Below are 16,328 nucleotides of genomic sequence, written 5' to 3'. Positions count from 1 at the left end.
AAAAATCTAATGATAGGATTTTTCAGAAAATTGAAAAAACCGTAAAATGTCAAGAGTAAAGTGCCCTTATTTTAAACAATGTATCGTTCTAAATGCTTAATCCCTATGTAAAAAAGTTATTTAAGCAGGAATATGTTATTGAAAAAAATTAGAAAAATTTATTTTAGCCGTAAATCGAAAATAATGGATCGAGCGAATCGGTCGATTGCGCCGAGACGCGCTATGATGCAACAGACGAGCGATTGGAACGCCCGAATATTTTCAAAGTCCCAACGTACCGATCAAGGGTAAAGTACCATTTTCCTACATTAGATTTCGTTCTAAATGCTTAATCCCTATGTAAAAACGTTAGTTAAGCAAGAATATCGTATTTTTAAAAAAATCTAATGATAGGATTTCCCAGAAAATTGAAAAAACCGAAAAATGTCAAGAGTAAAGTGCCATTTTCTGACATTAGATTTCGTTCTAAATGCTTAATCCCTATGTAGAAACGTTAGTTAAGCAAGAATATCGTATTTTTAAAAAAATCTAATGATAGGATTTTTCAGAAAATTGAAAAAACCGTAAAATGTCAAGAGTAAAGTGCCCTTATTTTAAACAATGTATCGTTCTAAATGCTTAATCCCTATGTAAAAAAGTTATTTTAGCAGGAATATGTTATTGAAAAAAATTAGAAAAATTTATTTTAGCCGTAAATCGAAAATAATGGATCGAGCGAATCGGTCGATTGCGCCGAGACGCGCTATGATGCAACAGACGAGCGATTGGAACGCCCGAATATTTTCAAAGTCCCAACGTACCGATCAAGAGTAAAGTACCATTTTCCTACATTAGATTTCGTTCTAAATGCTTAATCCCTATGTAAAAACGTTAGTTAAGCAAGAATATCGTATTTTTAAAAAAATCTAATGATAGGATTTCCCAGAAAATTGAAAAAACCGAAAAATGTCAAGAGTAAAGTGCCATTTTCTGACATTAGATTTCGTTCTAAATGCTTAATCCCTATGTAGAAACGTTAGTTAAGCAAGAATATCGTATTTTTAAAAAAATCTAATGATAGGATTTTTCAGAAAATTGAAAAAACCGTAAAATGTCAAGAGTAAAGTGCCCTTATTTTAAACAATGTATCGTTCTAAATGCTTAATCCCTATGTAAAAAAGTTATTTTAGCAGGAATATGTTATTGAAAAAAATTAGAAAAATTTATTTTAGCCGTAAATCGAAAATAATGGATCGAGCGAATCGGTCGATTGCGCCGAGACGCGCTATGATGCAACAGACGAGCGATTGGAACGCCCGAATATTTTCAAAGTCCCAACGTACCGATCAAGAGTAAAGTACCATTTTCCTACATTAGATTTCGTTCTAAATGCTTAATCCCTATGTAAAAACGTTAGTTAAGCAAGAATATCGTATTTTTAAAAAAATCTAATGATAGGATTTCCCAGAAAATTGAAAAAACCGAAAAATGTCAAGAGTAAAGTGCCATTTTCTGACATTAGATTTCGTTCTAAATGCTTAATCCCTATGTAGAAACGTTAGTTAAGCAAGAATATCGTATTTTTAAAAAAATCTAATGATAGGATTTTTCAGAAAATTGAAAAAACCGTAAAATGTCAAGAGTAAAGTGCCCTTATTTTAAACAATGTATCGTTCTAAATGCTTAATCCCTATGTAAAAAAGTTATTTAAGCAGGAATATGTTATTGAAAAAAATTAGAAAAATTTATTTTAGCCGTAAATCGAAAATAATGGATCGAGCGAATCGGTCGATTGCGCCGAGACGCGCTATGATGCAACAGACGAGCGATTGGAACCCCCGAATATTTTCAAAGTCCCAACGTACCGATCAAGAGTAAAGTACCATTTTCCTACATTAGATTTCGTTCTAAATGCTTAATCCCTATGTAAAAACGTTAGTTAAGCAAGAATATCGTATTTTTAAAAAAATCTAATGATAGGATTTTCCAGAAAATTGAAAAAACCGAAAAATGTCAAGAGTAAAGTGCCATTTTCTGACATTAGATTTCGTTCTAAATGCTTAATCCCTATGTAGAAACGTTAGTTAAGCAAGAATATCGTATTTTTAAAAAAATCTAATGATAGGATTTTTCAGAAAATTGAAAAAACCGTAAAATGTCAAGAGTAAAGTGCCCTTATTTTAAACAATGTATCGTTCTAAATGCTTAATCCCTATGTAAAAAAGTTATTTTAGCAGGAATATGTTATTGAAAAAAATTAGAAAAATTTATTTTAGCCGTAAATCGAAAATAATGGGGACACCGGAGCTGTTCGAAGCGCCGAGCGCGCCGCGTACGCCCGAATATTTTCAAAGTCCCAACGTACCGATCAAGAGTAAAGTACCATTTTCCTACATTAGATTTCGTTCTAAATGCTTAATCCCTATGTAAAAACGTTAGTTAAGCAAGAATATCGTATTTTTAAAAAAATCTAATGATAGGATTTTCCAGAAAATTGAAAAAACCGAAAAATGTCAAGAGTAAAGTGCCATTTTCTGACATTAGATTTCGTTCTAAATGCTTAATCCCTATGTAGAAACGTTAGTTAAGCAAGAATATCGTATTTTTAAAAAAATCTAATGATAGGATTTTTCAGAAAATTGAAAAAACCGTAAAATGTCAAGAGTAAAGTGCCCTTATTTTAAACAATGTATCGTTCTAAATGCTTAATCCCTATGTAAAAAAGTTATTTAAGCAGGAATATGTTATTGAAAAAAATTAGAAAAATTTATTTTAGCCGTAAATCGAAAATAATGGATCGAGCGAATCGGTCGATTGCGCCGAGACGCGCTATGATGCAACAGACGAGCGATTGGAACGCCCGAATATTTTCAAAGTCCCAACGTACCGATCAAGAGTAAAGTACCATTTTCCTACATTAGATTTCGTTCTAAATGCTTAATCCCTATGTAAAAACGTTAGTTAAGCAAGAATATCGTATTTTTAAAAAAATCTAATGATAGGATTTCCCAGAAAATTGAAAAAACCGAAAAATGTCAAGAGTAAAGTGCCATTTTCTGACATTAGATTTCGTTCTAAATGCTTAATCCCTATGTAGAAACGTTAGTTAAGCAAGAATATCGTATTTTTAAAAAAATCTAATGATAGGATTTTTCAGAAAATTGAAAAAACCGTAAAATGTCAAGAGTAAAGTGCCCTTATTTTAAACAATGTATCGTTCTAAATGCTTAATCCCTATGTAAAAAAGTTATTTAAGCAGGAATATGTTATTGAAAAAAATTAGAAAAATTTATTTTAGCCGTAAATCGAAAATAATGGATCGAGCGAATCGGTCGATTGCGCCGAGACGCGCTATGATGCAACAGACGAGCGATTGGAACCCCCGAATATTTTCAAAGTCCCAACGTACCGATCAAGAGTAAAGTACCATTTTCCTACATTAGATTTCGTTCTAAATGCTTAATCCCTATGTAAAAACGTTAGTTAAGCAAGAATATCGTATTTTTAAAAAAATCTAATGATAGGATTTTCCAGAAAATTGAAAAAACCGAAAAATGTCAAGAGTAAAGTGCCATTTTCTGACATTAGATTTCGTTCTAAATGCTTAATCCCTATGTAGAAACGTTAGTTAAGCAAGAATATCGTATTTTTAAAAAAATCTAATGATAGGATTTTTCAGAAAATTGAAAAAACCGTAAAATGTCAAGAGTAAAGTGCCCTTATTTTAAACAATGTATCGTTCTAAATGCTTAATCCCTATGTAAAAAAGTTATTTTAGCAGGAATATGTTATTGAAAAAAATTAGAAAAATTTATTTTAGCCGTAAATCGAAAATAATGGGGACACCGGAGCTGTTCGAAGCGCCGAGCGCGCCGCGTACGCCCGAATATTTTCAAAGTCCCAACGTACCGATCAAGAGTAAAGTACCATTTTCCTACATTAGATTTCGTTCTAAATGCTTAATCCCTATGTAAAAACGTTAGTTAAGCAAGAATATCGTATTTTTAAAAAAATCTAATGATAGGATTTTCCAGAAAATTGAAAAAACCGAAAAATGTCAAGAGTAAAGTGCCATTTTCTGACATTAGATTTCGTTCTAAATGCTTAATCCCTATGTAGAAACGTTAGTTAAGCAAGAATATCGTATTTTTAAAAAAATCTAATGATAGGATTTTTCAGAAAATTGAAAAAACCGTAAAATGTCAAGAGTAAAGTGCCCTTATTTTAAACAATGTATCGTTCTAAATGCTTAATCCCTATGTAAAAAAGTTATTTAAGCAGGAATATGTTATTGAAAAAAATTAGAAAAATTTATTTTAGCCGTAAATCGAAAATAATGGATCGAGCGAATCGGTCGATTGCGCCGAGACGCGCTATGATGCAACAGACGAGCGATTGGAACGCCCGAATATTTTCAAAGTCCCAACGTACCGATCAAGGGTAAAGTACCATTTTCCTACATTAGATTTCGTTCTAAATGCTTAATCCCTATGTAAAAACGTTAGTTAAGCAAGAATATCGTATTTTTAAAAAAATCTAATGATAGGATTTCCCAGAAAATTGAAAAAACCGAAAAATGTCAAGAGTAAAGTGCCATTTTCTGACATTAGATTTCGTTCTAAATGCTTAATCCCTATGTAGAAACGTTAGTTAAGCAAGAATATCGTATTTTTAAAAAAATCTAATGATAGGATTTTTCAGAAAATTGAAAAAACCGTAAAATGTCAAGAGTAAAGTGCCCTTATTTTAAACAATGTATCGTTCTAAATGCTTAATCCCTATGTAAAAAAGTTATTTTAGCAGGAATATGTTATTGAAAAAAATTAGAAAAATTTATTTTAGCCGTAAATCGAAAATAATGGATCGAGCGAATCGGTCGATTGCGCCGAGACGCGCTATGATGCAACAGACGAGCGATTGGAACGCCCGAATATTTTCAAAGTCCCAACGTACCGATCAAGAGTAAAGTACCATTTTCCTACATTAGATTTCGTTCTAAATGCTTAATCCCTATGTAAAAACGTTAGTTAAGCAAGAATATCGTATTTTTAAAAAAATCTAATGATAGGATTTCCCAGAAAATTGAAAAAACCGAAAAATGTCAAGAGTAAAGTGCCATTTTCTGACATTAGATTTCGTTCTAAATGCTTAATCCCTATGTAGAAACGTTAGTTAAGCAAGAATATCGTATTTTTAAAAAAATCGAATGATAGGATTTTTCAGAAAATTGAAAAAACCGTAAAATGTCAAGAGTAAAGTGCCCTTATTTTAAACAATGTATCGTTCTAAATGCTTAATCCCTATGTAAAAAAGTTATTTTAGCAGGAATATGTTATTGAAAAAAATTAGAAAAATTTATTTTAGCCGTAAATCGAAAATAATGGATCGAGCGAATCGGTCGATTGCGCCGAGACGCGCTATGATGCAACAGACGAGCGATTGGAACGCCCGAATATTTTCAAAGTCCCAACGTACCGATCAAGAGTAAAGTACCATTTTCCTACATTAGATTTCGTTCTAAATGCTTAATCCCTATGTAAAAACGTTAGTTAAGCAAGAATATCGTATTTTTAAAAAAATCTAATGATAGGATTTCCCAGAAAATTGAAAAAACCGAAAAATGTCAAGAGTAAAGTGCCATTTTCTGACATTAGATTTCGTTCTAAATGCTTAATCCCTATGTAGAAACGTTAGTTAAGCAAGAATATCGTATTTTTAAAAAAATCTAATGATAGGATTTTTCAGAAAATTGAAAAAACCGTAAAATGTCAAGAGTAAAGTGCCCTTATTTTAAACAATGTATCGTTCTAAATGCTTAATCCCTATGTAAAAAAGTTATTTTAGCAGGAATATGTTATTGAAAAAAATTAGAAAAATTTATTTTAGCCGTAAATCGAAAATAATGGGGACACCGGAGCTGTTCGAAGCGCCGAGCGCGCCGCGTACGCCCGAATATTTTCAAAGTCCCAACGTACCGATCAAGAGTAAAGTACCATTTTCCTACATTAGATTTCGTTCTAAATGCTTAATCCCTATGTAAAAACGTTAGTTAAGCAAGAATATCGTATTTTTAAAAAAATCTAATGATAGGATTTTCCAGAAAATTGAAAAAACCGAAAAATGTCAAGAGTAAAGTGCCATTTTCTGACATTAGATTTCGTTCTAAATGCTTAATCCCTATGTAGAAACGTTAGTTAAGCAAGAATATCGTATTTTTAAAAAAATCTAATGATAGGATTTTTCAGAAAATTGAAAAAACCGTAAAATGTCAAGAGTAAAGTGCCCTTACTTTAAACAATGTATCGTTCTAAATGCTTAATCCCTATGTAAAAAAGTTATTTAAGCAGGAATATGTTATTGAAAAAAATTAGAAAAATTTATTTTAGCCGTAAATCGAAAATAATGGATCGAGCGAATCGGTCGATTGCGCCGAGACGCGCTATGATGCAACAGACGAGCGATTGGAACGCCCGAATATTTTCAAAGTCCCAACGTACCGATCAAGAGTAAAGTACCATTTTCCTACATTAGATTTCGTTCTAAATGCTTAATCCCTATGTAGAAACGTTAGTTAAGCAAGAATATCGTATTTTTAAAAAAATCTAATGATAGGATTTTTCAGAAAATTGAAAAAACCGTAAAATGTCAAGAGTAAAGTGCCCTTATTTTAAACAATGTATCGTTCTAAATGCTTAATCCCTATGTAAAAAAGTTATTTAAGCAGGAATATGTTATTGAAAAAAATTAGAAAAATTTATTTTAGCCGTAAATCGAAAATAATGGATCGAGCGAATCGGTCGATTGCGCCGAGACGCGCTATGATGCAACAGACGAGCGATTGGAACGCCCGAATATTTTCAAAGTCCCAACGTACCGATCAAGAGTAAAGTACCATTTTCCTACATTAGATTTCGTTCTAAATGCTTAATCCCTATGTAAAAACGTTAGTTAAGCAAGAATATCGTATTTTTAAAAAAATCTAATGATAGGATTTCCCAGAAAATTGAAAAAACCGAAAAATGTCAAGAGTAAAGTGCCATTTTCTGACATTAGATTTCGTTCTAAATGCTTAATCCCTATGTAGAAACGTTAGTTAAGCAAGAATATCGTATTTTTAAAAAAATCTAATGATAGGATTTTTCAGAAAATTGAAAAAACCGTAAAATGTCAAGAGTAAAGTGCCCTTACTTTAAACAATGTATCGTTCTAAATGCTTAATCCCTATGTAAAAAAGTTATTTTAGCAGGAATATGTTATTGAAAAAAATTAGAAAAATTTATTTTAGCCGTAAATCGAAAATAATGGATCGAGCGAATCGGTCGATTGCGCCGAGACGCGCTATGATGCAACAGACGAGCGATTGGAACGCCCGAATATTTTCAAAGTCCCAACGTACCGATCAAGAGTAAAGTACCATTTTCCTACATTAGATTTCGTTCTAAATGCTTAATCCCTATGTAAAAACGTTAGTTAAGCAAGAATATCGTATTTTTAAAAAAATCTAATGATAGGATTTTCCAGAAAATTGAAAAAACCGATAAATGTCAAGAGTAAAGTGCCATTTTCTGACATTAGATTTCGTTCTAAATGCTTAATCCCTATGTAGAAACGTTAGTTAAGCAAGAATATCGTATTTTTAAAAAAATCTAATGATAGGATTTTTCAGAAAATTGAAAAAACCGTAAAATGTCAAGAGTAAAGTGCCCTTATTTTAAACAATGTATCGTTCTAAATGCTTAATCCCTATGTAAAAAAGTTATTTTAGCAGGAATATGTTATTGAAAAAAATTAGAAAAATTTATTTTAGCCGTAAATCGAAAATAATGGGGACACCGGAGCTGTTCGAAGCGCCGAGCGCGCCGCGTACGCCCGAATATTTTCAAAGTCCCAACGTACCGATCAAGAGTAAAGTACCATTTTCCTACATTAGATTTCGTTCTAAATGCTTAATCCCTATGTAAAAACGTTAGTTAAGCAAGAATATCGTATTTTTAAAAAAATCTAATGATAGGATTTTCCAGAAAATTGAAAAAACCGAAAAATGTCAAGAGTAAAGTGCCATTTTCTGACATTAGATTTCGTTCTAAATGCTTAATCCCTATGTAGAAACGTTAGTTAAGCAAGAATATCGTATTTTTAAAAAAATCTAATGATAGGATTTTTCAGAAAATTGAAAAAACCGTAAAATGTCAAGAGTAAAGTGCCCTTACTTTAAACAATGTATCGTTCTAAATGCTTAATCCCTATGTAAAAAAGTTATTTAAGCAGGAATATGTTATTGAAAAAAATTAGAAAAATTTATTTTAGCCGTAAATCGAAAATAATGGATCGAGCGAATCGGTCGATTGCGCCGAGACGCGCTATGATGCAACAGACGAGCGATTGGAACGCCCGAATATTTTCAAAGTCCCAACGTACCGATCAAGAGTAAAGTACCATTTTCCTACATTAGATTTCGTTCTAAATGCTTAATCCCTATGTAGAAACGTTAGTTAAGCAAGAATATCGTATTTTTAAAAAAATCTAATGATAGGATTTTTCAGAAAATTGAAAAAACCGTAAAATGTCAAGAGTAAAGTGCCCTTATTTTAAACAATGTATCGTTCTAAATGCTTAATCCCTATGTAAAAAAGTTATTTAAGCAGGAATATGTTATTGAAAAAAATTAGAAAAATTTATTTTAGCCGTAAATCGAAAATAATGGATCGAGCGAATCGGTCGATTGCGCCGAGACGCGCTATGATGCAACAGACGAGCGATTGGAACGCCCGAATATTTTCAAAGTCCCAACGTACCGATCAAGAGTAAAGTACCATTTTCCTACATTAGATTTCGTTCTAAATGCTTAATCCCTATGTAAAAACGTTAGTTAAGCAAGAATATCGTATTTTTAAAAAAATCTAATGATAGGATTTCCCAGAAAATTGAAAAAACCGAAAAATGTCAAGAGTAAAGTGCCATTTTCTGACATTAGATTTCGTTCTAAATGCTTAATCCCTATGTAGAAACGTTAGTTAAGCAAGAATATCGTATTTTTAAAAAAATCTAATGATAGGATTTTTCAGAAAATTGAAAAAACCGTAAAATGTCAAGAGTAAAGTGCCCTTACTTTAAACAATGTATCGTTCTAAATGCTTAATCCCTATGTAAAAAAGTTATTTAAGCAGGAATATGTTATTGAAAAAAATTAGAAAAATTTATTTTAGCCGTAAATCGAAAATAATGGATCGAGCGAATCGGTCGATTGCGCCGAGACGCGCTATGATGCAACAGACGAGCGATTGGAACGCCCGAATATTTTCAAAGTCCCAACGTACCGATCAAGAGTAAAGTACCATTTTCCTACATTAGATTTCGTTCTAAATGCTTAATCCCTATGTAAAAACGTTAGTTAAGCAAGAATATCGTATTTTTAAAAAAATCTAATGATAGGATTTTCCAGAAAATTGAAAAAACCGATAAATGTCAAGAGTAAAGTGCCATTTTCTGACATTAGATTTCGTTCTAAATGCTTAATCCCTATGTAGAAACGTTAGTTAAGCAAGAATATCGTATTTTTAAAAAAATCTAATGATAGGATTTTTCAGAAAATTGAAAAAACCGTAAAATGTCAAGAGTAAAGTGCCCTTATTTTAAACAATGTATCGTTCTAAATGCTTAATCCCTATGTAAAAAAGTTATTTTAGCAGGAATATGTTATTGAAAAAAATTAGAAAAATTTATTTTAGCCGTAAATCGAAAATAATGGGGACACCGGAGCTGTTCGAAGCGCCGAGCGCGCCGCGTACGCCCGAATATTTTCAAAGTCCCAACGTACCGATCAAGAGTAAAGTACCATTTTCCTACATTAGATTTCGTTCTAAATGCTTAATCCCTATGTAAAAACGTTAGTTAAGCAAGAATATCGTATTTTTAAAAAAATCTAATGATAGGATTTTCCAGAAAATTGAAAAAACCGAAAAATGTCAAGAGTAAAGTGCCATTTTCTGACATTAGATTTCGTTCTAAATGCTTAATCCCTATGTAGAAACGTTAGTTAAGCAAGAATATCGTATTTTTAAAAAAATCTAATGATAGGATTTTTCAGAAAATTGAAAAAACCGTAAAATGTCAAGAGTAAAGTGCCCTTATTTTAAACAATGTATCGTTCTAAATGCTTAATCCCTATGTAAAAAAGTTATTTAAGCAGGAATATGTTATTGAAAAAAATTAGAAAAATTTATTTTAGCCGTAAATCGAAAATAATGGATCGAGCGAATCGGTCGATTGCGCCGAGACGCGCTATGATGCAACAGACGAGCGATTGGAACGCCCGAATATTTTCAAAGTCCCAACGTACCGATCAAGGGTAAAGTACCATTTTCCTACATTAGATTTCGTTCTAAATGCTTAATCCCTATGTAAAAACGTTAGTTAAGCAAGAATATCGTATTTTTAAAAAAATCTAATGATAGGATTTCCCAGAAAATTGAAAAAACCGAAAAATGTCAAGAGTAAAGTGCCATTTTCTGACATTAGATTTCGTTCTAAATGCTTAATCCCTATGTAGAAACGTTAGTTAAGCAAGAATATCGTATTTTTAAAAAAATCTAATGATAGGATTTTTCAGAAAATTGAAAAAACCGTAAAATGTCAAGAGTAAAGTGCCCTTATTTTAAACAATGTATCGTTCTAAATGCTTAATCCCTATGTAAAAAAGTTATTTTAGCAGGAATATGTTATTGAAAAAAATTAGAAAAATTTATTTTAGCCGTAAATCGAAAATAATGGATCGAGCGAATCGGTCGATTGCGCCGAGACGCGCTATGATGCAACAGACGAGCGATTGGAACGCCCGAATATTTTCAAAGTCCCAACGTACCGATCAAGAGTAAAGTACCATTTTCCTACATTAGATTTCGTTCTAAATGCTTAATCCCTATGTAAAAACGTTAGTTAAGCAAGAATATCGTATTTTTAAAAAAATCTAATGATAGGATTTCCCAGAAAATTGAAAAAACCGAAAAATGTCAAGAGTAAAGTGCCATTTTCTGACATTAGATTTCGTTCTAAATGCTTAATCCCTATGTAGAAACGTTAGTTAAGCAAGAATATCGTATTTTTAAAAAAATCTAATGATAGGATTTTTCAGAAAATTGAAAAAACCGTAAAATGTCAAGAGTAAAGTGCCCTTATTTTAAACAATGTATCGTTCTAAATGCTTAATCCCTATGTAAAAAAGTTATTTTAGCAGGAATATGTTATTGAAAAAAATTAGAAAAATTTATTTTAGCCGTAAATCGAAAATAATGGATCGAGCGAATCGGTCGATTGCGCCGAGACGCGCTATGATGCAACAGACGAGCGATTGGAACGCCCGAATATTTTCAAAGTCCCAACGTACCGATCAAGAGTAAAGTACCATTTTCCTACATTAGATTTCGTTCTAAATGCTTAATCCCTATGTAAAAACGTTAGTTAAGCAAGAATATCGTATTTTTAAAAAAATCTAATGATAGGATTTCCCAGAAAATTGAAAAAACCGAAAAATGTCAAGAGTAAAGTGCCATTTTCTGACATTAGATTTCGTTCTAAATGCTTAATCCCTATGTAGAAACGTTAGTTAAGCAAGAATATCGTATTTTTAAAAAAATCTAATGATAGGATTTTTCAGAAAATTGAAAAAACCGTAAAATGTCAAGAGTAAAGTGCCCTTACTTTAAACAATGTATCGTTCTAAATGCTTAATCCCTATGTAAAAAAGTTATTTAAGCAGGAATATGTTATTGAAAAAAATTAGAAAAATTTATTTTAGCCGTAAATCGAAAATAATGGATCGAGCGAATCGGTCGATTGCGCCGAGACGCGCTATGATGCAACAGACGAGCGATTGGAACGCCCGAATATTTTCAAAGTCCCAACGTACCGATCAAGAGTAAAGTACCATTTTCCTACATTAGATTTCGTTCTAAATGCTTAATCCCTATGTAAAAACGTTAGTTAAGCAAGAATATCGTATTTTTAAAAAAATCTAATGATAGGATTTTCCAGAAAATTGAAAAAACCGAAAAATGTCAAGAGTAAAGTGCCATTTTCTGACATTAGATTTCGTTCTAAATGCTTAATCCCTATGTAGAAACGTTAGTTAAGCAAGAATATCGTATTTTTAAAAAAATCTAATGATAGGATTTTTCAGAAAATTGAAAAAACCGTAAAATGTCAAGAGTAAAGTGCCCTTATTTTAAACAATGTATCGTTCTAAATGCTTAATCCCTATGTAAAAAAGTTATTTTAGCAGGAATATGTCATTGAAAAAAATTAGAAAAATTTATTTTAGCCGTAAATCGAAAATAATGGGGACACCGGAGCTGTTCGAAGCGCCGAGCGCGCCGCGTACGCCCGAATATTTTCAAAGTCCCAACGTACCGATCAAGAGTAAAGTACCATTTTCCTACATTAGATTTCGTTCTAAATGCTTAATCCCTATGTAAAAACGTTAGTTAAGCAAGAATATCGTATTTTTAAAAAAATCTAATGATAGGATTTTTCAGAAAATTGAAAAAACCGTAAAATGTCAAGAGTAAAGTGCCCTTATTTTAAACAATGTATCGTTCTAAATGCTTAATCCCTATGTAAAAAAGTTATTTAAGCAGGAATATGTTATTGAAAAAAATTAGAAAAATTTATTTTAGCCGTAAATCGAAAATAATGGATCGAGCGAATCGGTCGATTGCGCCGAGACGCGCTATGATGCAACAGACGAGCGATTGGAACGCCCGAATATTTTCAAAGTCCCAACGTACCGATCAAGAGTAAAGTACCATTTTCCTACATTAGATTTCGTTCTAAATGCTTAATCCCTATGTAAAAACGTTAGTTAAGCAAGAATATCGTATTTTTAAAAAAATCTAATGATAGGATTTTCCAGAAAATTGAAAAAACCGAAAAATGTCAAGAGTAAAGTGCCATTTTCTGACATTAGATTTCGTTCTAAATGCTTAATCCCTATGTAGAAACGTTAGTTAAGCAAGAATATCGTATTTTTAAAAAAATCTAATGATAGGATTTTTCAGAAAATTGAAAAAACCGTAAAATGTCAAGAGTAAAGTGCCCTTATTTTAAACAATGTATCGTTCTAAATGCTTAATCCCTATGTAAAAAAGTTATTTTAGCAGGAATATGTTATTGAAAAAAATTAGAAAAATTTATTTTAGCCGTAAATCGAAAATAATGGATCGAGCGAATCGGTCGATTGCGCCGAGACGCGCTATGATGCAACAGACGAGCGATTGGAACGCCCGAATATTTTCAAAGTCCCAACGTACCGATCAAGAGTAAAGTACCATTTTCCTACATTAGATTTCGTTCTAAATGCTTAATCCCTATGTAGAAACGTTAGTTAAGCAAGAATATCGTATTTTTAAAAAAATCTAATGATAGGATTTCCCAGAAAATTGAAAAAACCGAAAAATGTCAAGAGTAAAGTGCCATTTTCTGACATTAGATTTCGTTCTAAATGCTTAATCCCTATGTAGAAACGTTAGTTAAGCAAGAATATCGTATTTTTAAAAAAATCTAATGATAGGATTTTTCAGAAAATTGAAAAAACCGTAAAATGTCAAGAGTAAAGTGCCCTTATTTTAAACAATGTATCGTTCTAAATGCTTAATCCCTATGTAAAAAAGTTATCTAAGCAAGAATATGTTATTGAAAAAAATTAGAAAAATTTATTTTAGCCGTAAATCGAAAAGAAGTCTGTTCGTTTCTCTGTCTCTCTCGCGCGATCGAACTATCGATGTTTCCCGACAAACTATTGGAAGTTTAATTAAACTTTATACATGAAATTACTCGTTTTGATCCCCGCTACACAGCCGTATACTTTTTATAATTTTGTGGAATCGGGAACCTTGAAATATTTATCATAACGCGGATCGACTGTCTCTGTCTCTTTCTAGATCGGAAGAATCGATGTTTCCCGGCAAACTATTGGGAGTTTAATTAAACTTTATACATGAAATTACTCGTTCTGATCCCCGCTACACAGCCGTAAACTTTTTATAAATTTGTGGAATCGGGAACCTCGAAATATTTATCATAACGCGGATCGACTGTCTCTGTCTCTTTCTAGATCGGAAGAATCGATGTTTCCCGGCAAACTATTGGGAGATTAATTAAACTTTATACATGAAATTACTCGTTTTGATCCCCGCTACACAGCCGTATACTTTTTATAATTTTGTGGAATCGGGAACCTTGAAATATTTATCATAACGCGGATCGACTGTCTCTGTCTCTTTCTAGATCGGAAGAATCGATGTTTCCCGGCAAACTATTGGGAGTTTAATTAAACTTTATACATGAAATTACTCGTTCTGATCCCCGCTACACAGCCGTAAACTTTTTATAAATTTGTGGAATCGGGAACCTCGAAATATTTATCATAACGCGGATCGACTGTCTCTGTCTCTTTCTAGATCGGAAGAATCGATGTTTCCCGGAAAACTATTGGGAGTTTAATTAAACTTTATACATGAAATTACTCGTTCTGATCCCCGCTACACAGCCGTATACTTTTTATAATTTTGTGGAATCGGGAACCTTGAAATATTTATCATAACGCGGATCGACTGTCTCTGTCTCTTTCTAGATCGGAAGAATCGATGTTTCCCGGCAAACTATTGGGAGTTTAATTAAACTTTATACATGAAATTACTCGTTTTGATCCCCGCTACACAGCCGTATACTTTTTATAAATTTGTGGAATCGGGAACCTCGAAATATTTATCATAACGCGGATCGACTGTCTCTGTCTCTTTCTAGATCGGAAGAATCGATGTTTCCCGGAAAACTATTGGGAGTTTAATTAAACTTTATACATGAAATTACTCGTTCTGATCCCCGCTACACAGCCGTATACTTTTTATAATTTTGTGGAATCGGGAACCTCGAAATATTTATCATAACGCGGATCGACTGTCTCTGTCTCTTTCTAGATCGGAAGAATCGATGTTTCCCGGAAAACTATTGGGAGTTTAATTAAACTTTATACATGAAATTACTCGTTCTGATCCCCGCTACACAGCCGTAAACTTTTTATAAATTTGTGGAATCGGGAACCTCGAAATATTTATCATAACGCGGATCGACTGTCTCTGTCTCTTTCTAGATCGGAAGAATCGATGTTTCCCGGCAAACTATTGGGAGATTAATTAAACTTTATACATGAAATTACTCGTTCTGATCCCCGCTACACAGCCGTATACTTTTTATAATTTTGTGGAATCGGGAACCTCGAAATATTTATCATAACGCGGATCGACTGTCTCTGTCTCTTTCTAGATCGGAAGAATCGATGTTTCCCGGCAAACTATTGGGAGTTTAATTAAACTTTATACATGAAATTACTCGTTTTGATCCCCGCTACACAGCCGTATACTTTTTATAATTTTGTGGAATCGGGAACCTTGAAATATTTATCATAACGCGGATCGACTGTCTCTGTCTCTTTCTAGATCGGAAGAATCGATGTTTCCCGGCAAACTATTGGGAGTTTAATTAAACTTTATACATGAAATTACTCGTTCTGATCCCCGCTACACAGCCGTAAACTTTTTATAAATTTGTGGAATCGGGAACCTCGAAATATTTATCATAACGCGGATCGACTGTCTCTGTCTCTTTCTAGATCGGAAGAATCGATGTTTCCCGGAAAACTATTGGGAGTTTAATTAAACTTTATACATGAAATTACTCGTTCTGATCCCCGCTACACAGCCGTATACTTTTTATAATTTTGTGGAATCGGGAACCTTGAAATATTTATCATAACGCGGATCGACTGTCTCTGTCTCTTTCTAGATCGGAAGAATCGATGTTTCCCGGCAAACTATTGGGAGTTTAATTAAACTTTATACATGAAATTACTCGTTCTGATCCCCGCTACACAGCCGTATACTTTTTATAATTTTGTGGAATCGGGAACCTCGAAATATTTATCATAACGCGGATCGACTGTCTCTGTCTCTTTCTAGATCGGAAGAATCGATGTTTCCCGGCAAACTATTGGGAGTTTAATTAAACTTTATACATGAAATTACTCGTTTTGATCCCCGCTACACAGCCGTATACTTTTTATAATTTTGTGGAATCGGGAACCTTGAAATATTTAACATAACGCGGATCGACTGTCTCTGTCTCTTTCTAGATCGGAATAATCGATGTTTCCCGGCAAACTAATGGGATATTAATTAAACTTTATACACGAAATTACTCGTTTTGATCCCTGCTACACAGCCGTATACTTTTTATAATTTTGTGGAATCGGGAACCTTGCAATATTTAACATAACGCGGATCGACTGTCTCTGTCTC

Source organism: Megalopta genalis, unplaced genomic scaffold (genome assembly GCF_051020955.1).
Source record: "Megalopta genalis isolate 19385.01 unplaced genomic scaffold, iyMegGena1_principal scaffold0667, whole genome shotgun sequence".
Classification (NCBI taxonomy): Eukaryota; Metazoa; Arthropoda; class Insecta; order Hymenoptera; family Halictidae; genus Megalopta; species Megalopta genalis.
The sequence above is the reverse complement of the archived record's forward strand: the minus strand, read 5'-3'. Positions refer to the sequence as shown.